Consider the following 18,547-nt stretch of genomic DNA (forward strand, 5'->3'; position numbering starts at 1 on the left):
CAAAAGATTTCATTGGTCAAAAGGTCCATTCAGTTCCCACACTTAATGCAAATAAGGTAACAAGATAACCTCATCATGATCTTACTTTTATAAATAAATTAAACCCATACACAGAAATGCGTTTTTAATAGTACTCTGTACAACATAATATACTTTCTTTTTTGCGACTTGACCTAAAACAATATCATAATGAACAAAGACCTCTCCCACATGCTCGTGTAATAATAGTGTGTAAAATTATTGTCTGACAAGTTTTAATTCATGTTTTAAAAGAATGCCAATGTCTTAATCCATTGTTGATTGCCCACACTGTCACGGCCTTAGAATTGAATACGAACTATCGGTCAAGTGCGTTCACCTGTCCCCGTCACAACCACGGAAACTCGACTTAGGTAATTATTTTTTTTATATGAAAAATATTTTCATTTTTTATTGTACTTTTGAAATTGATTTTTATTTTAAATTCTACCTATCAAATCATTTAATTGTATAGTTACCATATAAATGATTTTTTTTTATGAAAGCCGTATCACTCAAAATCTTAACGTCTTAATCTTAAAATCTTAATCATTTCAAAATTCATTTTAATTTTAAAGTAAAATCTCTAGGACTGATACTATTGCAATGAATAAAAAAATATGAAAATTAAATGTGTGAAATGTTTAAAAATTTAGCGGAGAGGATGTGGGGCATTATTAAAATATTTTATTAATCGAAATAAAACAAAAAAAAAATATTTACATAATTTTACAATTTATTAGTTTTATTTCAATTCCAATTTATAAAGTCACAAATCTTGTTAAACTTGAAATAAAAGCATCGTAACAATTAGCGATAGAATGGGTAACTCCAGAAATTCAAAGAAATAAAACATTCCCCAAAGGACATAAATCCTTACATAAAAATATATTTTGAACTTTCCATGCACACAGCACTGTCCATTTGTTGATTCAATTTAGTTTGGAAAAATTAAAAGTAATTAACTATGCTTATTAAGTAACAAAAATTGTAATGTAAAAGTGTAATTGTAATGTAAATATCATTGATACAACAGACATGAGAAAAAGACAACCTCAACCTTCATAAAACTTTCGCGAGAATTAAACGAGAACCAATAGTAAATGGTTGCGTTTGCGCAGAGTGGAACAGAGACAAAACATGTACAGTGAGAGCATTCACCATTGCAATCTCTCCAAGGCAACTCGTATGGTCATGAAACGCGAGAAATACAGCCAACGAAAGTTACACCGGTGACTTACGACGTTCTACGTGGTAACTCGTGTATGTGACATGTACACAGTCGCACGACTGGCGAAGAAACTGAGTTCGGCATAAATCAAATCCGCGTGTGTTTTCCACAGATTAAAACGGAGAAAATTATTGTGTGTGCTAATAATTGTGTCCTCAAGTGTATCTTGTGACGGTTTCCTTCAACGTTTCGTGTGCAGTAAAAGTGGCCAGACATGTAATCGTCGCCCGTCGTAAAAGGAGATAAAAAACTGGGTTCGCCAATTTCTCTTTCGATCCGTTTCGTATTTTCGGCGAGTGTAGGTAATATGGATTCTGAAGGCGTTGCTATGTAAGTATTTACATTATTGTTTATTGCACTACGATGAGTAAACTCTTTTCTAACAGGATTGTTTAGTTTATGTGTAACTTTTCTAGAACGTGTTTATTATTGTGTACTTTTTATAAATACAATTATGAGCTTTATAGGTATATAACTTACTTTTTAATTTGAATTAAGAATTTAATTGATTTTTTAAATGCTTGTTAATGGGGCAGCCGGTAGATGGCGTGCTAAAGGTAAATTAGGTAATTATATCAATTTATATACATGTGAAATTAAATATTTGAAAATATATTATGATTATAATTATGTATAAGTATTTAAAGATGAAAGTTTCATCATCACGCAATTTTTAAACGGTTTTAAAAAAGTTTAAGTAGCGTTATTTAACTGTATTCTTTTAGGGTCAGTGCATACCCTTAATCTCAACTAAAAGAGACTGTCCAAAATTGAAAATATAGGTGTTTCTGCACCACTTGTGTTTATAGTGCTAAGTCAGCTATGCTTTCATAGCTGTTTTTTCGATTTGAAGGATAAAATATGAGACAGTGATATTGTAGCGCATAGAAGTAAAACACTTTAGTCCTCAGGAATGATAGAGCATAAAGATACCATAGGTGTTACAGAATATTCTGTAATGGCCGTAGTGTTGTTGATGTCTATAGGCAGTGGGTAACACTTTTCAAGAAATGGGCCGCGTTTGCATGTTTGTTCTGGCATTAAGACAAAACTATAGCTCCAAATTGTTAGCTTATTTGCCATCCCAAGTTGTATGCAAAATGTTGGGATTTCTTTTAACGAAAGGATTATCTTTTCATGATACAAAAATATAAATAACTAGCTTTGACCTGTAACTTCGCCCACGTGACCGCAATATATTTACTGACCAGGATAAAACCCTATGTTTTATCCCATCCCATACGTATCATAATTTTTTTTCAGCCATTATCCGTCCACTGCTGGACATAAACCTCCCCCATAGACTGCCATAAAAAACGGTCATGAGCCACCTACATCTACTGACTTCCTGCAACGCATTTCAGATCGTCACTCCATCTAGTGGGGGTCGTCCTATACTGCGTTTACCCGTACGTGGTCGCCAGTCAAGAACCTTTCTTCCCCATCGGTTGTTGGTTCTTCGAGCTATGTGACCAGCCCATTGCCGCTTCAGCTTGCTTATCCTTCGGGCTATGTCGGTTATTTTGATTCTTTTGCAGATATCCTCGTTTCGGATTCTATCACGCAAAGAAACTCCGAGCATAGCCCTCTCCATAGCCTGCTGAGCAACTTGTAGCTTTTGCATACGGGCAATCGTGTAGGACCATGTTTCGGTTCCGTAAGACATCACTGGCAACACCCACTGGTTAAAGACCTTGGACTTCAAATTCTGAGGTATTTTGGTGAAAAAATGTGGCGTAGTTCCCCGAACGCTATCCAGCTTACGTATATAGTATCCCATACATATATAGTACATCAATCATCATATCAGTTGTTTGTTATCCACTGCTGAATCCTCTCCTATAACGGGGATTCTGCAACTAATTGCCACATTTGGCAGACGGGTTGGCAACCACAGTTAGCCTTTGGTGATGTTCTAAGAAGGACGCTACTGCCCATCCCTCAATTACTAAGTTCCCTTAACCGTATCTTACGACACTCACGGGAGAGGAAGGTGTGGTACATTCTATGCAGGCACCACACGGCTAGCTGTCTTAAAAGACACTCCCTTAAAATAATGCTATTTCGATTTCACTTGAAATGATAACACTTCAGAATTAAATTTGGTATATGGCAGTCACTTCATTGGGAGCGTCAAGTTGTTTTTCATTGAATTGCTGTGATTTCATGTAGGTCTCTTATTCTTCTAACCATAACATAGTACTGTACGCTATTTTTTTTTTTAATGAATGGTAATGGAATGGTAGCCCCACCCGCGCTATCGGTATACACCGGCGGGGCACCAGTGAAGGATGATAGGTGAGGATGAAGTAGGTTAGTTAGCCCATCGTGACGAATTTAACAAGAATTGTTCACGATGGTTTCCAAGGAAAACCACGAGGAGTTCTACCTAATAAGCCATATTGCTAGCAATGGAGTTTGACAGCTCCAATCCCTTTTCCCACCTACTGTACGCTATTAGATATTACAATATACATAGAAAACTACTACCTAATTTGTCAATAACTACATGAGGATACTAAAAGCATGTAGTTTTAACAATCGTCCATTTGTCTTGGTATGAGCATGTGATGCGGAGATATGAAGGTAATAGGGTCAATTCTGTGACGCCATTCTCCAAAATTATCCATAAAAATTAACATTTTAATTTGATAATTTCGCAAAAGTATTATTTCATGTGCGTCATGGATAGTCGCCATTAAATTTAATATATACATACTATATGCGATGGAGAAGGATATAGGCTTTATTATTCAGTGAAAATATCCCGGTCATACAACAAACAATAACGTTGCGGGTAAAACCTACCTATTTAATAACTCGAAATATTGGAGTCGATTATAAGGGTGCGTATCATATATATCATATCAGACTTTAACTGTCCACTGCTGAACATAAGCCTCCCCATTGGGGGGTTTTGCCAGTAGTTGCCACGTTTGGCACATCTTTGATTGAATTGGTCTTTGATCTTTGATGATATTTTAAGAGGAACCCTGCTGCCCATCCCATGACCGTTAAGTTCGCTTCTTACGACACCCACGCGAAAGAAAGGGGTGGCCTATTCCATGCCGGGACTACATGGAAAACCAGCATATAAAAGATCAAATCCTTTCTCGTTATTTATTTATTTATTCATTAGTACAAATATGTGTACATAGTGCTTAATAGACTTAATGCTTAAAACATTCTCTCCCAGTCAACCATAGGGAAGTGTCAGAATACTCGAATGTAGTATGTAGTAGTAGTACCGCTACTAATTATTGATGTACATACATACTAAAATTACATATATAAACGAATAAATATATATGAATAACAAATATACATACACATATATGATATATACTATATTATACACGAAATTGAGAATAATATAAAGCACTTACTTCAATATAGTATATTAATACTAAAATAAAAATACTAAAAATCTATATTAGAAAAAAAGAAAGAAAGAAACTTTATTTTATTGAAATATATGACTACACACACACAAAGAGGTAAAAGAAATTATTAAGAATTATAATAACGAAACTGCACACAAAATATTTATATATAAATAAAGAATATAAAATAAAATAAGAAAAAAAAAACAATTCGCATTATAACGGTTTCATCCAAAATGAGTGTGTGTGTGCGTGCGTCGCAATACCTGCAAAATGAGATCCGTGCTCAGCATTTTGCTGTAGTGTCAGGGACACTACAGCACTGATTTTCAGCACGACCCTCGGCAACCCACGAGGTCTGAATAATAACAATAAATTTTGGATACATTTTATCGACAGGGAGTTCACCCTCATACCTTACAGCCTAAATGGTCGCGTACAACGCGGTTTCAGAAATGTTTTCTCCCACGAACACTCAGGTTATGGAATGAGCTGCCGAGGTTTTCCCAAGAAATTACAGCATGGAGTTCTTCAAAAAGGGGGTTAAGAGGTTCAGGTCGGCAACGCGCGCGTAATACCTCTGGTATTGCAGGCGTTCATAGGCTACGGTAACCTTACTAACTTACCATCACGTATGCTTGTTTGCCAACTCAGTGGTATAAAAAAATTTGGATAAGTTATTAATAGATTTTTTTATGTGGTAATAAATTAAGAATACAGTCTGTTACCATTTCTTAACGGTCTGTATGTTACAATGCGTATAGAGAAAAATTACACAGTTAAATATTGTAACATTCTGCGTACCCTAACATAATTTATTTGCTTAATTACTGCAAGTAACAAACAAGCTGACGGGCTATAACACTTAAATGCTTAAGGGTGTGTTTTGTCTATAACTAACGAGACGCTCCGACTTCGCGCGTTTTTTTTTATAAAATATAGTCCATGTTTTTCGCTGTAAATATAGCTTTTTGTAGTTGAAAGAGTTTTTAAAATTAGTTAAATATATTTTTGTTTTTATTTATCCATTACACACAATAAATTTTTACCATCGTACAGTTTATCATAAACTAAAGTTCCATCCCAATCATCTGGATAAGTGGCGTTCTTCCATTGTGATTTTTTTAAGTCACTTTCTTCCACGTTTTGAAATTAACTCCCAGCAGCAGTATTTTCGAACCAATATGACATTGTAACCATCAAGAAAAGAGCATATTCCCTTTTAAAAGGTCTTTTATGTAAATGTAAATTGGATTCTTTTTTCGTACTAAGCCTCACATTTGTGCGTATTTAAAAGACCTACAATTCTTACGGTATAGCAGATGCTCATTGGCGGCGATAGGCATTTACTATCAGGCGAGCCGCATGCTCCTTTGCCCTTGTGCTATAAAAGAAATTAAATCGTGACTCTTTATAATATTAGTTTAGAAGAACGGTCATTACTTCACTATTATTCACCAGAGAGAAACTTTGTACAAAAGTTGTTTACTTGGGCAGCTCTGTCCCATTAGTGTTTCTACCGTGAAGCAGTTGTGTTTGCATGGCTGTGTTTCGGTTTGAAGGGTGGGATATGGCAGTGCATTTACCCGTCTATGCCATTTCTATTTATACCTATGTCTATGTCTCTCATTTCACTGGGAGATTGTCCACAAAACCGTTTGAGATAAGCAACACAACTTTTATAAGGACGGGTCACGACTCTTAGTAACCTAGTGACTAAGAAGAAAGTATTTCACTTAGAAATAACAAACAAGATATTTTACGCAATTTTTTTTTATACAGCTTACAATGGCAAACAAGCTGACGGCCCACCTGATGGAAAGTGGTAACCATTGCCTATAGACATGAGCAGTACCATGGACATAACAGAGTAAACTGTGTTTCACACAAAAACTACTGAAGGGACTTGAATGAAAATTGGTATACTGGTAGATTAATATCCTTAATTTATATAGATAGAGCATTGGGCCTCAAAAATAGTGATTGTCAAATTAGCTGATCCTTTTTTTATCAGTATTCTATATATTTACGCATAAAATGTATCTTGACGTATTATTTAATAAATAAAATGAATGTTTACGCATTAAAAAGACGCAGAATTTATAAGACAAAATAAATATAGAAGTTATAAAGGAATCACTCATAACTATTTATCACACAAAAGTGTATGAAAAAGTTGACACGTTTTTCTCGAAGCATTTCTATGGAGACACCCTATGTATATAATGTAAGGTTATATTCTAACTTAGGACATATGATAATTCATATACTGATTCGTGTGGGTGAAGCCGCCGAATACAGCTAGTTTAAAAGTATCCCAATTTTGACACGAATACGACATTTGTCTATAACAATATATACTTCCTTTTAATCGCAAGTTATCGCTTAAAGGGCTAAAATTAGGAATGAAAGTCGAAATGTTCAAATTCTTGGTACGAAACAAAGAGATACGTAGATATTTTAGCACTTTTGTAGCATCATTCCGTAATCGGAAATCTCAGAGAAGATCAGATAATGCGCTAGATGGTAGGTAGATTTATTAATAAATCTCTCGTATTATTAATCATTCTATTTGATCAAATTTCTATCAATAATTACAAGAGCACTCTCTTATATAATTTGATGTAAATATTTAAACAGTTTCATGAAAAGTTTACAGAAACTCATTACAGATACAAACAGCTGTAATGTTTAGGAATATTTTCAAGGTTAGATAAGAAATTCATCATAGTGAAGTGTTTATCAAGGGAAATATAAATTTAAATTTATTTTATTCATGTCAAAAGTCTTAACTGAATTAATTTTCTTGTCTTAATTGATATAATTTTTTATTTTTTTATTTTTTCAACAATGTCGCTAAATATATAGCCAATTCTAAATCTTTTTTTTTAATTCTTTCTACAATCTACAGACTGCAAGTCCACGAGACCTACAAAAGTTTACTCTAAAAAATCACAAAATTAATATGAAATCAGTGGTCTTATTTTTACAAAAATTAAAATGGCTGATTTTCTTTGCAGAACAAAAAATTACTTATTACTAAGCACAGTCACTTTGCGCTCAAAATTTATTCATTGCTCATAACTCCCGCCATTTGCTTTCAATTCCCCAATTTAAATTTAAATGGATAAAGCATCGCACGTCAAAACAGGTCAAAATTTGTCGCAGGTAAAGTGACGTTTGGCTGAGTAAACTTTGATCTTATTTTTTTAAAACGAAACGCGCCATTTTTCAGTGTTGCAAGTAGTTGGATTAACAATATCCCGAATCAAGTCGATTTTAAAAATTCCAATGTAGACTATTATATCAAAAACTAAAACATATTTTAAGCTAATTCTCATAAAGGTCAATTATTATAAATCATTATGTACTGATTACCTTGTAATTCCAAATATATTCGCCAATATTTTGTATCGTTTTTATTTTTTTTTTTTAACTGTACAATATTAATTTCTCCCAAATATGAGTGTACACTATGATATTCCTATTTATGTATACATGGATAAAAAAGATGACCTGTTTTAGGCGAAATATTTGTATGGAAATACTCTATCTATATAATTTAAACCTTTATATCTACATGAATAATCTATCTGTCACGCTCTAACATATATGTTCCTATACTTTTTTTCTTTTACATGTCAACCTATATTTTTAATTATACGATTTAGATAATATGTTATTTTAGATGAAAAGATATGACATAATTTTCTGCAAATTGCCCGTCAATTGATGTTCACTGTATATATAATAAAATAGAAAAGAGAAATTAATAATATAATTAAAGAATTAATTAAGATAATCCTCTTTTTATATGTACGTATATAAACTAATTATGAAAGCTATTACAATAATATTATTCAAATGTGAATTAAATTAAATGCGAGTACTTTCCTTTAAAAAAAAAATATCTTCTGTTTATAAAGTACATTGAAATATAAAATAATTTTTCGTAGTTCCTTATTTTATATATAACAATCAATCACAACTGGCAATACCCCTAAAAGGCTTATCTTCAGCAGTGGAGAGTTGAAGGCTGAAATGATAATGATGATGATGATGATGATGATGATGACTATGAATCAATCACAAAACATGCTTATAAATATGGTAAAATTGACAAGATCTTATTTTTAATGAAAATTAAATAGTGCTAAGCTTGGCAGGCGGATTGACAATCGCAATTTGGTTTTTAGTGATGTTTGAAAAGGACCGCTGCTGCCCATCTCACCACTCACTCCATCACTCCACCATAAAAAAAATTACTTGAATAGTGACAGAATTATATAAGACATGAAAGTGAATCATATCAATTTAAAAAAGAACTCAAGTCGATTCAGAATTATCGAAGATGTCGCGTACCTAAAACTGTATATAAAAAAATGCATACGAATTGAATATCTCTTCCTTTTTGACGTCGTGTAATAAAGTCTAATAGCGTATAATAAATGTTACATTAGAAAAAAAATTGGGCACCCTCAAAGAAACGACCGTACTAAGCACATTGCCAAATTGAATGATTAAGTTCACAAGACTCTAAGATTGAAACCATTAATCAATGATTGTTACATTCGATGGGTTACAAATGGATCGATTCGTTGTGTAGGTACCAACAATCTTGATTTATTTATTTATTTATTTTTATTTATTTTTGTGGTACAACAACAGATTACAAACAAAACTTTTAACAATAGAATACAACAATAGCATTATAAGTTTGCAATCCAATTATAATTGTGATCAATCGAATTGGACCATAACCTATCAATATAAACGAGTATCTATGTATTTGTGACAAAAAGTAAACTTATATTTTGATGTCACGGGATCAATCCTTTACAGAGTTTTACATAAAAAATGTTGAAACATGAAATAAATTACACGATAGTTTTATAAAATACTGACGCATATAATAGATTGTCCACAAATGCTTCAATTGTTTAACTTTCGTGTTTCTAGAATATCGGAAACAGATAAAATGTCCTCCTTTAAGAAGAACAGTGTTAGGAGCCAATTTGTACCCAGATTATGTAGGACAAAGCGATCAAATTGACATCAATTTTGGACCCATCAACAGCAGATATAGCTTATTGCGGAAAATCTTAGATATAAAAATCTACTTATTATTCAGATAATCTTACTGTTATTGTTAATGATTTATTAAATATTATAATAGTGCATGTGGTGTTCGCGTATAAAAGATTTTTACATTAGGCAAAATTATTTTTTGTGTTATTAAGTTGCATGTAAAATGTAAAAGTTGTATGTGAACCTTATTAAATAAATAAATAAATAAATAAAAATCAACAATTTCATATACAAATCTTAAATTAATTTCAAACAAAGCTGTATTATTAATGAAAAAAAAAACAATTTAGATGTAACCACTAAAATAAGTTATTTTTCTTTTATAAAAACAATACATTTACATGTAACGGCCAACTGTTATTATTTCTTTTTTAAATGGTTGATAATTAAATAGTAACCCCGCCTGCGCTAACGGTATATGCTGGCGGGGCACCAGTGAGAGATGATAGATGAGAATGAAAACAAGTCAATAAGCCCATCGTGAAGAATTCCACGAGAAGTAACTATGAAGGTTTCCAGTGGGAACTGCCTGGAGGTCGACCCGATTAGTAAGATTGCTAGCGATGGGGCTGTTAGACCCCATCGCTAACAATCCCTTTCCCCAAAACCGTTACCGTCTCTGTATTCATTCAGAATGGTGTAGTCATATGTCGTGCTATAACAAAAGAAAAATAATCATTAAATATAATACTGTAGGTATATAATTTAACAAACAATTTTAATACTTGTAACATGAACATTAATAACTTGAAAGGCAATAATAACTTTGAATATGGATTAAACTTTCAAAATAACGATACAAGCACTTAACTGTACACGCTAGCTACAAAGTTTTCAAAACCAAACTGTTTCAACATGATGAAATACGTGATATTATCCGTGAAAATGAATGGGATAGGTGGAAGTGACACTTGTTTACACTCTTTGACGATCTCCGCGGTGCAGTAGTGGGCACGTTGCTTTGTTATCGTTCGATTTGCGGTCGGACCAATTTAGGAAACTAACTTTTCTATAGTAACTCTGATCTAGGTATTCTGGGTTGTGCCCCTAGATGTTTGTTTTTGGTTTTTCATAACTAGGGTATCCTAGGTTTAGTACCAGGCGATTGGTGTAATGGTATAGTACTTATTAATTATTATTACTTTCCTTTGGTAATAATATAAATAATGCGGCAATGTTAGTACAAAGAAAGTACTAACATTGCCCCATTCGCATGTGTATTGCGTGAGATGGATCGTTTAATATCGTAAAATTTTTGTGACAACCCTTTCAATTTTTGCGAGGTCTAACATAAAAATGTTATGATATGAAACGATCTATCCACGCAATACACATGCGAATGGGGAGAGAAGGGATTATTAGTAATAAAAGTCTAAAAGCGCCATTGCTAGCAATATGCTCTATTAGGTCGACCTCCACGTAGTTCTCTCTAGAAACAATTATGGTCAATTCTTGTTAAATTCATCACGATGGGCCAAGTGAACTGCTTTCATCCTCACCTATCATTTTTCACTGGTGCTCCGCTAGCGTATACCGCAATTAATAATTATTAAATAGGAACATAAATAATAATTATTAAATTCACAAAGTGTCACTTCCACCAGAATAATTATTCTTACTGTATTATTACTATAATATTAGAATTGTGGAAGATATATAATACGAGGTCTGTCCGGAAAGTTCGTATAAAAGTGTTTTGGAATGCGAGAAAGAGGAGTGGGGAGGCCAGGTAAGCGCAGGACCCCTTCCTTATGTCCCTAGCAATGCTTCAGTTCTGGTCTGACCGCCCATTTTCACCCATTAAAAAAATACACGTGAGAGTAAGCGAAATACCCTCTCACTGGAGGTATCTCTAGTCTGCAAACCCTGACAAAGGCTCTTAATAGGATGCAATTAATAGTATTGTAGGAACACAAATAATAATTATTAAATTCACAAAAGTGTCACTTCCACCAGAATAATTATTCTTACTGTATTATTACTATAATATTAGAATTGTGGAAGATATATAATATATATTAAACATACGCCATCTTATCTCTTAGTTACATTTCAATTTCACGTTTTCAATTACAGTACTGTAAATTTCCTTACTAATGACTCTGTATCATATTATTTTACGTAAACAATAATCGAAATTAAAATATTCAAAATTAACTATGATTTTTTTTCTCATAATAATTATTTTTTGATAGTATTTATTTAATAATAAAAAAAAAGTTAAAGAATATTTACTCGATGATATTTTTAAGAGAATATTACTGTTCTAGTTAGTGAAGTTTTTTATTTACCCTACATTCTTAATTTAAAAGAAAGTGACAAAACATAAAAAATAATTAGGTATAATAGATTGTAAAAGATTATTAAGGATGTATCTAGAATATATATGTATAATATATATAAATATATATAGTACCTACAATATAAGGATTACCCTTATTCAGAAAACTTTATACCTTTTCCAACCAATAGGATTTTTTTTCTAATAATAATTAAACTTTATTATTTCTTATTCGAGTAAGTATTTTTCCTTAATTTACAATAATTTTATAAAAATTCTGATTGCATCGATCCTATCCTGGGCAAATGACAGGTACTTTCCGACAAATTTATTACCACTTAAAACGTTCGAGAATAAAGCACCTAGCAACATGTATCAACTTTGCCGATCTTATTAGGAAAAAAATATCTAAATAACTGTTTATTCAAACAGTGTTTAACATTAACTGATTAATATTAATTTAATCACTTATATAGAGTTTTGTTACCATTATTACAACAAAATATATAAATTCTATATTCATTTTATTGTTAGTAACATAACGCTTTTAGCATTAAATCCGCCATGTATACATATATGTACTAATGAATAAATAAATAAATATTTTTTTCTTTTTTTCGACAAAAATAGATATTAGACACGTTTCTACAGTAGTAAGACCTCTGAACATGTATTGAACACCTGTATATAACAAGTTTTACTTTTTATGGTAAACAGTTTTGCATAGAATTTAGCCTACATTTTTACAACTGTCAATTACATTAACATAATTTCATCCCATACGGTCCCATTAACAGACATATGGCCTCGTTATCACCGGTTCTCAATCGTTAACATGATCTTTGATCCGAGACTACCGTTAGAAAAACGTATGTGAAATCTTTTGGCGAATATTCATTAGCTCCTACTCGTATTTGCATAGTCTAGGGCAGTGTTTTTCAATGTGTGGGTCGCGACCCCTTGAGGGGTCCCCGAGCCTCTACAAGGGAGTCGCGGAAGGTCGCGAAGCAGTGAAAAATCAACAGTTCCGTAAATACATCAATCAATCAATAATACATAATGAAGTATCTATAACAAACATCGATTACGTCTGTTTTAGATACTTTATTAGATATTAGTAGATAGGTAAATATTTCTAACTTTATTGTTAACAAAATACAATAAATTGTTACATTGGTTAATAAAGAAATATGAAATATGAAATAAATTACAGCTGCCGTTTAGGTCCCGGCATAGAATTCACCCCTTCCTTACCCATAGATGTCGTAACAGGCATCTAAAGGAGCTTTTGGTGAAGGGATGGGCAGCGGCGTCCCTCTTAAAATCAAACTGCTGTTGTCAACCCGTCTGCCAAGTGTGGCAACTACTGGCAAAACCCCGCTTATGCTGCTGATACAACATACAACAACAACAAATAATAAGTAATAGAATTTTTAAAATAAGTGATTTTTTTTTTTTAAATATTACTGGCATAAACAAGAACAAAATATTTCCTCTTTATAATATTAGATTAAATTATATTATTATAATATCGTGTTACCCGTTTGAATTGGTTTCAGTCACGCAATATTAAAAATGATTGTCCTATTTTAAAAATATTTTTAAAAGTAAATTCATTATTCGTATCTTTTTAATCTACATAAAATATTTTTTTTTTATGTAAAATGGAATGGAAATATTGTTGTAAACATATTTATTTACTTACTGGCTTTTGCCTGCAATTTTGAAATTAGCTAGCGTGGATTTTGAAATTAAGCAACCAGTATACGTATCAAGGTAAAATTTATACAATTTTATTAAATTTTAAATTGGACTTTCAGAAATACAAATGTCAAAAATTGCATTTAATTTGATGCAGTAGTTTTTGTGTAGTACCAGAACAAACATACAGATAGATTACGAAACTTATTTTTTTTAACTTCTATTACTCTTTTTAAGGCCCTCGTACCAATTCTTCTTAAATATCTTCTATGTACAGACATCTTCCAGTTACAGTTTTATTATGTTAGTCAGATGTAAAATGAGTTTAAAAAAGTGACCTTTGTAGAAAGTGACCTCTTTATTCAACCGCATCTTAGAATCGATACATAATAAATTAATTTCAGTATAAAACGTCAAATGGTGACTAGTATGGGAAAACTATGCAACATTTCCGTGCCAACAAAGTTAAAAAAAAAAACATACCAAGTACGAGCTTGGACGTCTGCTAATACTGTTCCATAGTATAGTTTTTATTTATACCGCGTAAGTAGCAATCGAGCATACAGCTCGTCTGATGGTAAATGGTCGTTATAGGTTATGGACGCTTGCAACACTAGGGGTGTCGCGGGCGTGTTGCCTATACTGAAAGTTTTAACCCCTTATTCATTCTTCTTCTCAGAGGGAGACTTTGTACAAAAGTCGATTGCTTAGGTACCTCTGTCCCATTCGTGTTTCAACTGTGAAGCAGTTGTGTTTGCATGGCTGTGTTTCGGTTTGAAGGGTGGGATATGGCGTGAATTAACTGGGTACAGAGGAATAACACCTGAGTCCTCAGGAATGGCAACACATGGGGGGTATCATGGGCGAAACAGTATACTCTGTTATGTCCATGGTACTGCTCATGTCTATAGGCGATGGTTACCACTTTCCATCAGGTAGTCCATCAGCTTGTTTGCCATTCTAAGTTGTATAAAAAAAATTATTAAAATGTGAAACATCTATTTTAGCTATTGAAGTATTAAGTCTTTACTTTTACGCTAATTTCTAAATTTTAAAAATAATGACAAAATATTTTAAAGTCCAAATAGGTTTGTAGGACGTTTTAGTATTTATGAATAAATGTATCCTTATAACACTTCGATTAAAATATTCATAAGTATTTAAACCAAATTATTAATAAAATTCACGTATTTGTAATGTCATACAAACAACTTGTGGACGTTTGGATGTTTACTACTACGAGTACCTATACAGTAACTGTGAAAACAAAATGACAAACTGTTTACCAGAGAGAGACTGTACAAAACTCGTCTGCATTACCACTAACCTCTATTCGAGTTTATATACGCTATTCGTGTTTCTGCTATAAAGTGGCTGTACTTTGCCTCTCTTTGTGTACTTTACTGCTTGTATAATGGATTTTGTTCCAAATGATGCCCACAGCCACCTTCTATCATCGCACCGCTCGCCATCGACAGGAAATTCATTCTTACACGCTAGAATGTAAACGATCACGTACAGTGCGATTTCAGTAAAGTTTCCTCCCGTGAAAGCTCAGGCTGTGGAATGAGCTCCCTGTAGAGATTTTCCCTAGAGACTACAGTATGGGATTCTCTAAAAAGTATATTAGTTTCTTCAGGGTCGGCAACGCGTACGTGACATCCCCAGTATTGCAAACATTCATAGGTTCAAGTGACTGTTTACCTTTAGATGGACAGTATGCTTGTTTGCCGCCTTCGTGGTATAAAAAAATGCATGGTTATGTTTCGGTTTAAATTCGGGTACAATAGGGCAGTACAATTTAAGAGCACGAAAAGCATAATATCTCAAGGTAATGCATGACCATCAGGAAATCAACGGCGTCACCGTTTTCTGTTATGTTCAAAATGTCCAAGAGACTATTCATATTTGTGGGCAACGGTTATCACTTTCCATCAGGTAGACCATCATCATATTTGCCATTCCCAATTACATAAAAAAATGTCTGATTTTGAGTTTCTGTAACATAGAGTTTTATAAATCTAAAGCACCTAACAACCGCTTAGTAATATCCGACCATATAACTAATCAAATTCACAAATTTTGCCTTCAAATCCATTGGCTTTCAGCTACTAAGCCGCTGTCACTCAACACATTGTCATGTATTTTTCTTCTTATTTCACGTCGGATTACTACGACAGATGTATATTAAATAAAGGACTTAGTATACAAGATTTTTTCATACCACAATATTTATTTTGTTTTATGTCTGGAATTCTTTGAAGTAGTAACTGAATTTTCACTTCTGTATATTCCAGAAGTTATTGATTTACATCAACAGTTACTTTGTAAAATGTTGAAATTTTCTGGATAAACATTCCATTAGAGTCTATTTTCCTTTATGTATAAAGATGGGTAAATACATCTGTCTAGGCTGTAAGTAATGGTGGCTATAAAATAATAAAGCCGCCGGAAAAAATCTAAGCCAGTATACAGCCAGTCTATATTAATATTATAAAAAGGAAATATTTGATCGTTTGTTTGTTTGTAATGCATAAACACAAAAATTATTCAACCAATTTTATAAATTATCTGATAAAGCTAAGTTATCAACGATTGACACAGCTTATTTATTATATTTAAAGATCTATCTATACATGCGAAGACGAGTTGAATTGTTGGTATATATTAGATATTACAATATCTGATATAATTAAATATTATGTCCAACAAAATAACCGGCTTCAATTACGACAAAACCAGTAAAATTTTCAAATCAGTTTACAAGATATTGAGTTATGAGGTAACAAACATAAAAAAATACAATCGAATTTAGAACCTTCTTCTTTTTGAAGTCGATTAAAAGTAGATCTCGTGTAAATTTCAATTAAATTCTTTGAATACATTTGAGGTCGTCAATCCGTCCATATGCAATAAATCGTATGAATTTTAAATTCAAATTGTTTGCTTTTTAAACCGGTTTATATTATTAACATAGTTGACTATGAATTTATCAAAATATCTAACGATCTATAACGGCTTATATTTATGTAGAGAAGTAGGTGAAATACCTCGATTTAGCATAACGCAGTGACTGATGTATTTGTTATTTTATGTAAATATTTTTTTTTTATTTTTATTTTTTACCACTAATTAAATTATTAGTTTATGTGCCGTTCTAAATCGTATGAAAAAGAAATTAATCCGTAGTTAGATCGCAAATCTACAGTTAATTTACTACACTAGTTAAAGAATCTTTAATAGTATAAAACAAAGTCACAGTCAGCGTGTATTTCTCCATCTACTTGTTCGATATTACACATTATTTTTTTTTTAATTCAATACGAGTTTCACAGTCAATTAGAATTTTTTATAGAATATTTGTGTAGGTATAGTATTATTTACTTATACTGTGATAATACATAAAACTGTACCCTGTAAAAAAAAGTACGAAAAACAGCCATAAATAAATAGATAAACTGTTTATTTTCATCAAGAGATACATACACGAAAATTGTGACTATTGTAACAAAAAATAAAAAATGTTGCAAAAAAAAATACACAATTTTATATATATATATATATATATATATATATATATATATATATATATATATATATATATATATATATATATATATATATATATAATATGTGTACCCGCGCTATCGGTATACACCGGCGGGGCACCAGTGAAGGATGATAGGTGAGGATGAAAAGTCGGTCAGTTAGCCCATCGTGACGAATTCAACAAGAATTCTTCCCGATGGTTTCCAGGAGGAACAACGTGGAGATCGACCTAATAAGACATATTGCTAGCAATGGGGCTGTGAAACTTCATTGCTAACAATCCTTTTCCCCCCTGATATGTGTACTACAGTGATGCAAAAAGGCAATATATCAGAAAAGATATATTTACTTTACTGAGTAGTTTATTATTTAAACCAAAACAACTGGTTTTGCCAAATTTAAAGTAATTTTTTTAAGGAATACAATTTAAATGTATATACGTATAAGACAGTGGTAAATAATGTAGTTGTAACCTATACAAAAACATTGCGATTGTGAGCTCTGGGAGAGTGTACCGTAGGTTGATTGCTGAATACGTGAATGAAGGAACACTTGTAATCACACAGAGCACTTTTATTAGGTATTTCGGACACAATATTATAATACAAAAAAAAAAAAAACACGTCTATTCGGCACGGTAATTCAAGCAAGGAGCTTGCCATGACATAAAAATAAAATATTAATTATTTATTTGGTTGCCAACAGTGATATAAAAACATTTCCAAATGTTAGGCTGCCTTTATTACCTACCTAAATAGCAGGAGTGTATTTTCCAGCGGCACAAAGGTACGTAACCAGTTTTTGTCGTTCCTTGTGATATGTCGGGGGAAAGTTAAATGACGCGGCATACACCCGTTGGGTCAATAGTCCGTGTAAGTGGTACAATTGCTGTGCATCGCCAAGGGTACAATTCTGTATTATACTATGTTTACAGACGCTTGCGTTCATGTTTTCCTAGTACGTAGAGGTTGGTAATATTTAGAAACTACCTGTGTACCTCGGCTTTGTTTGTGATTGTATCGTAATTTTAAATAAATAGTCTATATATATATATATATATATATATATGGAGGAAAAGAATTGTTAGTAATAGGGGTCAAAAAGCCCATTGTTAGGAATATGACCCTATTAAGTCGACCTGTACGCAGTTCTTCCTAGAAACAATTGTGTTTTTTTTTAATGCGCGACAATGGAATGGCAACCCCACCCGCGCTATTGGTATACACCAGCGGGGCTCCAGTGAAGGATGATAGGTGAGAATGAAGTAGGTCAGTTAGCCCACCGTGACAAATTCAA

The 18,547-nt window shown here is 32.5% G+C and overlaps 1 protein-coding gene across 1 annotated transcript in view; it reads left to right on the forward strand.

Annotated features, from left to right (window-relative positions):
- Positions 1 to 1,191: 1,191 nt before the first annotated feature.
- Positions 1,192 to 18,547, forward strand: part of LOC113514410 (uncharacterized) — an 81,321-nt gene continuing 63,965 nt past the window's right edge. Inside the window, exon 1 of the mRNA XM_026898494.3 lies at positions 1,192 to 1,579. The gene's annotated coding sequence lies outside the window, so the exon portion shown is untranslated. The remainder of the gene's footprint in view (positions 1,580 to 18,547) is intronic.

The sequence above is a fragment of the Galleria mellonella genome, unplaced genomic scaffold (genome assembly GCF_026898425.1).
Source record: "Galleria mellonella isolate WM207_F2 unplaced genomic scaffold, CSIRO_AGI_GalMel_v1 utg35, whole genome shotgun sequence".
Lineage (NCBI taxonomy): Eukaryota > Metazoa > Arthropoda > Insecta > Lepidoptera > Pyralidae > Galleria > Galleria mellonella.